Raw genomic sequence first — 8,953 nt, forward strand, 5'->3', positions numbered from 1 at the left:
GGAAATGTATTCTTTAGCTCAGGCTTTGAAGGTACAGTCTCTCGTGTGGGGAAGGAGTGGTAGCAGTGACGCGAGGTGGCTGGTCATACCGATTCTGTAGTCAGGAGGTGGCTGGTCACACCGATGCTGTAGTCAGGAGGTGGAGAAAGTCCAATGTTGCTGTCCACAATGCTCTGTTTGTTTGATTTTTAATTCTGTTTGTAACCTTCATGGAACATTGCTTTCCAGATTCAGTGCAAATCTTCCAACCTGATTTAGACTTCTCTGGAGATGTCCTCACAGACACACCCAGAGGGGCATCTCCTAGGTGATCCTAGGCCATGTCGAGTTGACAGCCAAGATTAACCATCATATCAGGTAAGGCTGTCTTGTCATCAAACATAGGTAAATCTAAAAGGCAACAGTGTCAACATGGGACTTGACTTGGACTGAAAGCCTAGCATGCCTTGAGTCCCTGAAGAAGACCCTACTGCTGTGCTCCATTCATCCTGGAAAGAGTCTTTTCCTACTCCTGTCAAAGGCCTCAGAATAGCTGTAGAACATGGCCTTGCAGGTACTTCCCACTTGTGTGACACTGAAGTTTTAATTAGTCCCATTTGACTTGGCTCATTCCAGATGTTCAAGCTTTACAGATGGGAAATTCAGGTTTTACAACTCCAACTCAAAGATAAGGCTAGCTTACATTCTAGCTGAGGAAAGCTGCACCTGTGACCTGTGAGTGCCAGAGGACCCTGGAAGCATTCTTCATTCTTCAGGGTTGGTGCTAAAAAGTATCCAGCACTGTCTTCAAAGTGGGACCAGAAGTAGAAGGTATAAAAACAGGTATAAAAATTGGGTTCAAAAGGTCCATATCTTCCTTGTTCTATTCTAGAGCCATCTGCTGCAGTGAGTGAGATCACTCACTTTGTAAGAGGTAAAATAGTCCCAAAGATGCATAAAAGCATCTTGATCAAGGATTCCCAAATTATCAAGAGTCATCTTCTGTGGAGGCAGAAACAGGGGAACGTCTGTGAGTTTGAGGCCTGTCTGATCTATATAGTGAGTTCTAGGAAAATAAAGGCTATGTAGAGAGATCTTGTCTCAAAAAAAATCCATACATAAATAAAATTAAAAAAATAACAAAGTATCAATCTCTGGCATACAGCATCCTTTAGCCAGATGTAACATGGCCTCAAATTTTCAGTCAACTACTTTTGTAAAAAGGCCACCAGAGTGCCCACTAGACACACCCTGGCAAATGTGTACAGTGCTACAGTATAAAAAGGCAGGCCTGGTTTGAATTATGTGATTCCAATTCCTCAGTGGAATTCTGGTCACACTTACTACACAAACCATGTGAATACTCACTCCAGTGCTAGGTTGTTCAGTCATTGTCCCAGGTGGGACAAGAGTCAATAACTCACAGTCATCTGTGCCTCTTTGTCATAGACACCGCCATTTCTCATCTCAGCACCATTTCCCTCAACACCCATAAGCCACGCTGATTTGGGGTTACTTGCCAAAGGGAATGTTTTTCCTTGGAGATAATCATTATATATTAGTCCTTGAAATCTGGGGACTAAGTCCATTTAGGGAACATTTGTTTATTTGCTCTTAACCTCCTTGTCTCAAATTTACACCTCTGCCTTATCTATTTCCCGTTTATAGAGTTCTAGATAACCAATACATTATGTATTCCCTACCCCTCATCTTCTCTAGGAAGAATTGTGTCACTAAATAGACACAATTCAAAAGATCTTGTCAAATCCAGGCTGTTGATGATCAAAGCAATGAGAAAGCAAGTTACTGAACCTCTCCTCAGCTGTTCACTCAGGATGAGGCAGGATGCAGCTTAGCTTTGAAGGAGTAGACAGAATATCTCTCTATATGTATAAAGGCTCAGGAGGGAGAGGCTCATGCAAACTGCAGAGTTTACTCAAATGACGGACAAACAGTGGTTTCAGAGAGTGGAAAATGAAGGACATAAGTTAGCTAGGGTATATTTTTTATTGAATAACCATGATCTGCTGAAGCATGGCTTCTAGAAGGCAAGAGAACTCCCATAAGGAGAGTCTGAAATGCTGATTTCAGAGGTATTGATTCGGATGGGTGTGAACATTGAAAACACAAGGATGAAAGGTGCTCTGAGAATCCTGGGCACAAATACATGTGGTAGGGAGCATGGTCAGACATCATGAGGCAGAGGAGGACAGAACTTCATAGGGAAAATGCCAATCAGAGAATTAAATCCTCTAGCGCAGAAAGCAGAGAGGGATGGGCTGGGAGGAGGTGAGAGGAGGTGGTAAACATGGATTACGAATGAGCACTTCTATAAAATGAATGAGGTCAGTAGAAATTTTGCTAGAGTTAATTTCTTTCATGTTTAGTCTGGGCTTGAGGATTTAGGCAAAGAATACCAGAACATATCCTCCTCACCAAATCATAGGGGACTACAATCACCTCATAACACTGATGACATTTACTTCACCATATGGTTAATATGTTTCTTCCCCATAAAGCTCTCACTTCCTCCCCTCCTCTGTTCCTTCAAAGTGACTAGGTCTAATGGACACTCAGATATGTGTCATGAATTATTCTCCTCTCCTCCTCCTCCTCCTCCTCTTCCTTCTTCTTCTTCTTCTTCTTCTTCTTCTTCTTCTTCTTCTTCTTCTTTCTCTCTCTCTCTCTCTCTCTCTCTCTCTCTCTCTCTCTCTCTCTCATGCTTTCAAGATGAGAACAATATTCCTAATTGAGCCGTCAGTGTCCATTACTGTGTCCTTTAACTTAAAATGACAACATTTGGAGCAGTGAGCACATAGAATGTGTCGCAATCACTCAAACTTTTGTTGTATACACTCGTTACCCTGTTACGGTGTATTTGGTATTCAAGGCTTTAGGCAAACAGCTCACTGAACAGTCTAGAATCTGTTCTTCTTCTCTCTGCTCAACACAGTTACCACATGCTCCCATGTTTACGACTAAGTATCTTTTAAATTCAACTACAGGGGACACTTTTGTCAGATCAACTGTTCCTAAATCCCTTGTCTTCTCTTCCCTGTAGAACCTCATCATGCCTGAATTTTGTATATACAGATTGGCAAAAGAAGCAAGATTCCTGTAACATAGTCTCTGTTCCCGCCATCATCCTACACCTCACGTTAAACATGATGGAGCCACAATGCAACATGCGGGCTACAGCCTTCTTTTTCACCTGCTTTCCATCTCTGGGACCCAGGATCCTTCTGCCATGGCTTGAAAGCCGCCGAGAGTTTATGGAGACCTAATGGCTCATACAGAATTCCTTCCTCGGCACTTTTCACAGGAAATCCCCAGGAACAAGAATTTTCTCTTTTCCCTGTGACTATGCTTGCAAGATAGGTGAAAGGTCTAACCTCAGGCCAGGATGAGGAGAAGACAGGTTCCAGTATCAACACTATCACTAACTCACCCTAGAAATCAAGGTCAGCCATTACAACCTCTAAACTTCAAGTTCAGGTTTAGGCGTATCCTAACTAATTCACTTTAGCTCTGTCAGCTGCTGAATCAAGCAGATAACATTTACTTAACTTCTGAGGTTTCTTCCTTGCTATCCCTATCTGGTGTAATCGGCCTTGAGCATCTTTTAACGGAAGCCATATCTCAAGAAAGTCACAAGGAAAAAGGAACACAAGGAAAAGGAATTAGGGCTTTGCAGGGCAAATTCCTACTCGGTGAGTTATGTGAGATGAATGTGGGGAGGCCCAGTGAAAAGAGGGGGTGCTGAGGCTCTTGAGAAATAGTCCATGCATCCCAGAGGGCCAGAGGCTTGGCAGTCTTGGGTTGCTTCTGACCCTAATAGCTCAAATGGGGTTAGTTTGCTGTTGAGTTCACAAGACAGATAGCTTGTTGGGCCTCCAGAGGACTCCCCAGCCATCACCACATTGTCAGCTGCAAACAAAAGCCATTCGTTGCCCTCATCTTCTTTCCTGGATTCTTCCTAGGACCATAACCTCTTAAGTACAAGATATGCCAAAACCACCTGTGGGTCTCTCATCCTCTGCCTATGCCAATCCTATGTCTGCTTCAACTTAGTGCACACATCCTAATAAAGAATTTTTTTGCTTTCCTGACAGCACAGATAATGTAGGATATGCAGGGCCTATGCTAAAATGTTATTATTATTTCCACATCACTAATGGCTTCTAAACTCTATTTCAGGAGTAACTGAACAAAAAAAGAATCATCTTAGAAGGTTTGAGAGGAGAGAATATGTGGGCATCTTTCTTGCCTCCCCTTTCTTTTTATTATCATGGAGTTACTGCTTCAAAGATCAGAAATGCTACGAAGGTGAAAAGGATGAGGAAAATACTTGGGCAGGAGCACTTGTAGGTAGAGACAGCACTGGGATTAGAGGATTGTAGGACTCATTTCTATTTTATCTACAGGTATCTAAAATCCAGCCATAAGAAATGCATAACCCCAACATCAAATTTCACTCAAAATTAAAACCCCAAGAGAGTCCAGACTCTAAGTTGTCTTCAATCACTAACACCAATAGGTAAGGATGTTGGTATTGTGTGTGAGTGATTCTCAGAGGGGGAAAATCATCATGCATCAGAGATAACAGAGCTGCACAGACTCTTGCTTGCAGCTATAACTTCCTTAAGAAATTACCAAATGCAACAATTGATAAATGGGACCTCATGAGGCTGAGAAGCTTCTGTAAGGCAGGAGACACTGTCAACAGAATGAAGCGACAGCCTACAGACTGGGAAAAGATCTTCACTAACACTTCATCTGACAAAGGTCTAATATCCAAACTATATAAAGAACTTAAGAAAATAAACACCACCAAACCAAATAACCCAATTGAGAAATGGGGCTCAGAACTAAACAGAGACTTCTCAACAGAGGAATATCAAATGGCTGAGAAACACTTAAAGAAGTGCTCAACATCTTTAATCATCGGAGAAATGCAAATCAAAATGACTCTGAGATTATACCTTACACCCATTAGAGTGGCTAAGATAAAAAAAAAAACAAAAAACAAAAGCAAAAACTCAAGTGACACCACATGCTGGCGAGGATGTGGGGAAAGAGGAACACTCCTTCATTGCTGGTGGGAATGCAAACTAGTACAGCCACTTTGGAAATCTATCCAGTGCTATCTCAGAAAAATGGGAATTTTTCCTCAAGACCCAGCTATTCCACTCCTTGGAATATACCCAGAAGAATCTCCAGCACACAACAGGGACATATGTTCTACCATGTTCGTAGTGGCCTTATTTGTAACAGCCAGAACCCAGAAACAGCCTAAGTGTCCCTCAGTAGAAGAATGGATAAAGAAACTGTGGTACATTTACACTATGGAATACTACTCAGCCATTAAAAACAAGGAATTTCTGAAATTTGTGGCCAAATGGACTGAACTAGAAATGATCATAATGAGTGAGTTAACTCAGAAGCAGAAAGAGTCAAATAGTATATACTCACTTATATCTGGACACTAGCCCAAGGGGCATGTCCCACGAAAGTCTTCCCTTATCAGGAAAGTGGGACAGAGGGGAGGACATCCTGTTAGGTCTTTAGGTGAGAGCATTATGGGAAAATGGGGAAATAGAAGGACCCAGAGGGTCCTAGAAACCTACAACATTATGATGGGAGGATCTGGACCCAGGGGTCCTACTCAAACTATGGCACCAGCCAAGGAATATACGTGCAGTAAACATCAAACCCTGACCCAGATCTAGGCAATGGTCAGGACATTCTCCACAGTTGAGCAGAGAGTAGGGACTGACTTTCACACAAACCCTGGTGCCCCATATTTGACCATGGTCCCTGGATGGGGAAGCCTGGTGGCACTCAGAGGAGGGATAGCAGTCTACCAAGAACAGACCTGATACCCTATGAGTATATGCAGGGGGAGGAGGCCCCCTCAGTCAAAGTCATAGGGGAGTAGGTAGAAAGCAGGAGAGAAGGAGGAGTGGGAGGATACAAGGGATGGGATAACTATTGAGATGTAAAACTGAATGAATTAATTAAAAAAAAAAAGAAATTAAGCACCACCCCATATTTGACCACCTCCTCTTGGTGGGGAGGCCTGAGGGCACTCAAAGAGAGAATAAACAGGCTACCAAGATGAGGCTTGATAGCCTATAACCATATAGTGGGGGAGGAGGTCCCCCTCAGTCATAGACCTAGGGGAAGGGAATCAGATGAAAGTGGGAGGGGAGAGGAACAGGAGGATACAAGTGATGGGATAACAATTGAATTGTAATCTGCATAAATTAATAAAAATTTTTAAAAAGAAATGACCAAGTGCTCCAGAACAGTGTCTTGCTATGTGAGAGCCTCTAATTCTAAGATTCCTGGGGGAAAACAAGAAACTCTGAAAGACAGGGACTAAGACAAGTTCTTTACTACCCACTACTAGAGTGGGAAAATTTGGCACCTTTGCCATCAGTCAAGAGCTCCTGAACTTGGAATGCCAGGACCCATGCCTAAACATGGAATTTCAAGTTGTAAAGGCAGAATTCAGGTGATATACTTCCTGATGCCTTGTCCAGCATAGATGATCTTTTGTGACTTGAGCAAGGAGGTATTTATCCAGAATGATTTTTTTAAAATCTAGAAGAGACACAATCTGAGGAAAGTCTGAGGAATGAGAAGTAAAGGGAACTGGAGGCACAGAGGCGCACGTGGCAATGGCTAGACTGCTGATACACAATCCATGCAGTTTTTCTGATGGTTCCAAGATGAACTTCTCTTATGTTATGGGAATATAGTATCAATAGTGGCTCTCAGTTTGAATCTGATTTGAAATCCAGTAATAACTTTTTATTCTACTAAGTCACAGTTATAGAAAACAGTTTAAAACCCAATCCTGCCCCACACGAAGTGTGGAAGTGTGTGTGTGTGTGTGTGTGTGTGTGTGTGTGTGTGTGTGTGTGTGTGTCTGTATGTGTGTGTGTGTTGAAAGACAGAGACAGAGACACAGAGAGACAGAGACAGAGAGACAGAGAGAGACAGAGAGAGAATAAGAAAAGAAAATAATAAATATGGAAGAAGAACAGGAAGTAGGGAGAGAAGTAGAAAGAGCCCGTGACCTTGGCAGGCATTCCTATCACTTTTCCCAGGGAAGTCTTGGCACTTCTCAACTTATAAAAGGTCCCACATATAAACCTTCATGAGGCATGTAGCAGAAGCCACGGAGACCGAAGAGGCCACCCTCTAACCGGACAGGACTCCTAATGGAGGCATGAGAACAACAACCTACACACAAAAACTTTGACCCAAAATTTACCCTGCCTATAAGATGTGCAGGCATAAAGGTAGAACAGAGGTTGAGGGAATATTCAACCAGTGCCTGGGCCAACCTGAGACACCCCTCCCCTTCATGGGAGAGAGCCAACCTTTGACACTATTAATGACGCTCTCCTATGCTTACAGATGGGAGCCTAGCATAGCTGTCCTCTGAGAGGCTCCACACAGCAATGGATGGAACCATATGCTGAGACGCACAGGTAGATATTGGTTGGAAAGCAGGGAGCCTTGTGGAACAGTTGGGGGGGAGGGATAAAAGGAAACCTGGAGGGGACAGGAACCCCACAAGAAGACCAACAGAGCCAATTAACCTGGGCTCAGGGGTGACTTGCAGAGAAGGAAGCATCAACCTGGTGCTGCATACACTGGACTTAGGTCCCTACACATATGTACCCAGTGGGCAGCTTGGTTTTCATGTAGGTCCCCAATAAGGGGAGCAGGGGGCTGTCTTTGACAAGGATTCTGTTACATACTTTTCAATCACTTCACCCTGGCAAGACTGCCTTGACAGGCCACCGAGGAAGAAGATGGTGCTCAGCCCTGATGTGAGTTGATGTGCTGGGGTGGGGTGGTGGGGTGAGCTCCCCTTTTCTGAGGGGTGGGGAGGGGGAATGGGTGACGAAGAAGGGAGAGTGGGACCTGGAAGAGAGGAGGGAGGGGGCTACAATTGGGATGCAACGTGAATTAATTAACTAATTAATTAAAAAACATCATGAGGTCAGCAGATACAAGGCTCTAATCTTCATGCTTGCTTAATAACTAGCTCTTTGGAGCACTAGAGTTCCTCGAATGTGAAACATGTGCTGAATATTCACTTCACCTCCTTCAACAACTCGTCAAGTTTTTTCCCAAAAGAGCCTTTCGAAATCAAGGCACAAGCCTTTAATCCCAGCACTTGGGAGGCAGAGGCAGGCAGATTGCTGTGAGTTCAAGGCCAGTCTGTGTGAGTTAAAGGCCAGCCTGGTTTACAAAGTGAGTCCAGGACAGCCAAGGCTGCACAAAGAAACCTTGTCTTGGAAAACAAAACAAAACAAAAAACAAACAAACAAAAAAATCAAGCTCTGAGTGGGCTTAGCTATTCACACCATCCATGGGACAGTGGTTTCAAATCACCCTTTGCAGTCTTCGAGGACCCCAGGAGCTCCTGGCCCTGGGTCAGTCTGAGGAGCTCCACTCCTTTCTGCTTTCCTTATTCATGCTTAAACAGCATTTGAAAATCACCACTTGGCAGGATCTCGTCTGTGGGGTTACTTCCAGCCTCAATTCAAGTTTGATTTTCTTCTGTGACATGCTAATAAATCTCAACTTCAAGGCCTCCCAACAGAAAGACAGGAGCAGCCACTGACCCTTAAAACATTGTATTTATCGAACAGGATGCCTCTGGGGCCCTTAAAACCATTATTTATCATTTCCCATCTTAAGACTCGTCTGATGAGAGGAAGCTTATTAACCCACGTGTACAGTAGCTGATATTTTACACAGACCAAACTGCCCTGTTTTTATTCTTTTCAATGCCCAAAGGCAGTCTACCTACATGAGGAGCTGAAGGCCTACAAGCCAGAATCATTAAAAAAAAAAAAAAAAAAAGTCTGCACACTACACAAGTGCTAAAGAGCACCTGAAACTACTTTGCTTCTATTTGGTTTGCCCCCCAAATATGCACACTGGTACA

The sequence above is a fragment of the Acomys minous genome (assembly GCF_964271855.1).
Source record: "Acomys minous genome assembly, chromosome: 8".
NCBI lineage: Eukaryota > Metazoa > Chordata > Mammalia > Rodentia > Muridae > Acomys > Acomys minous.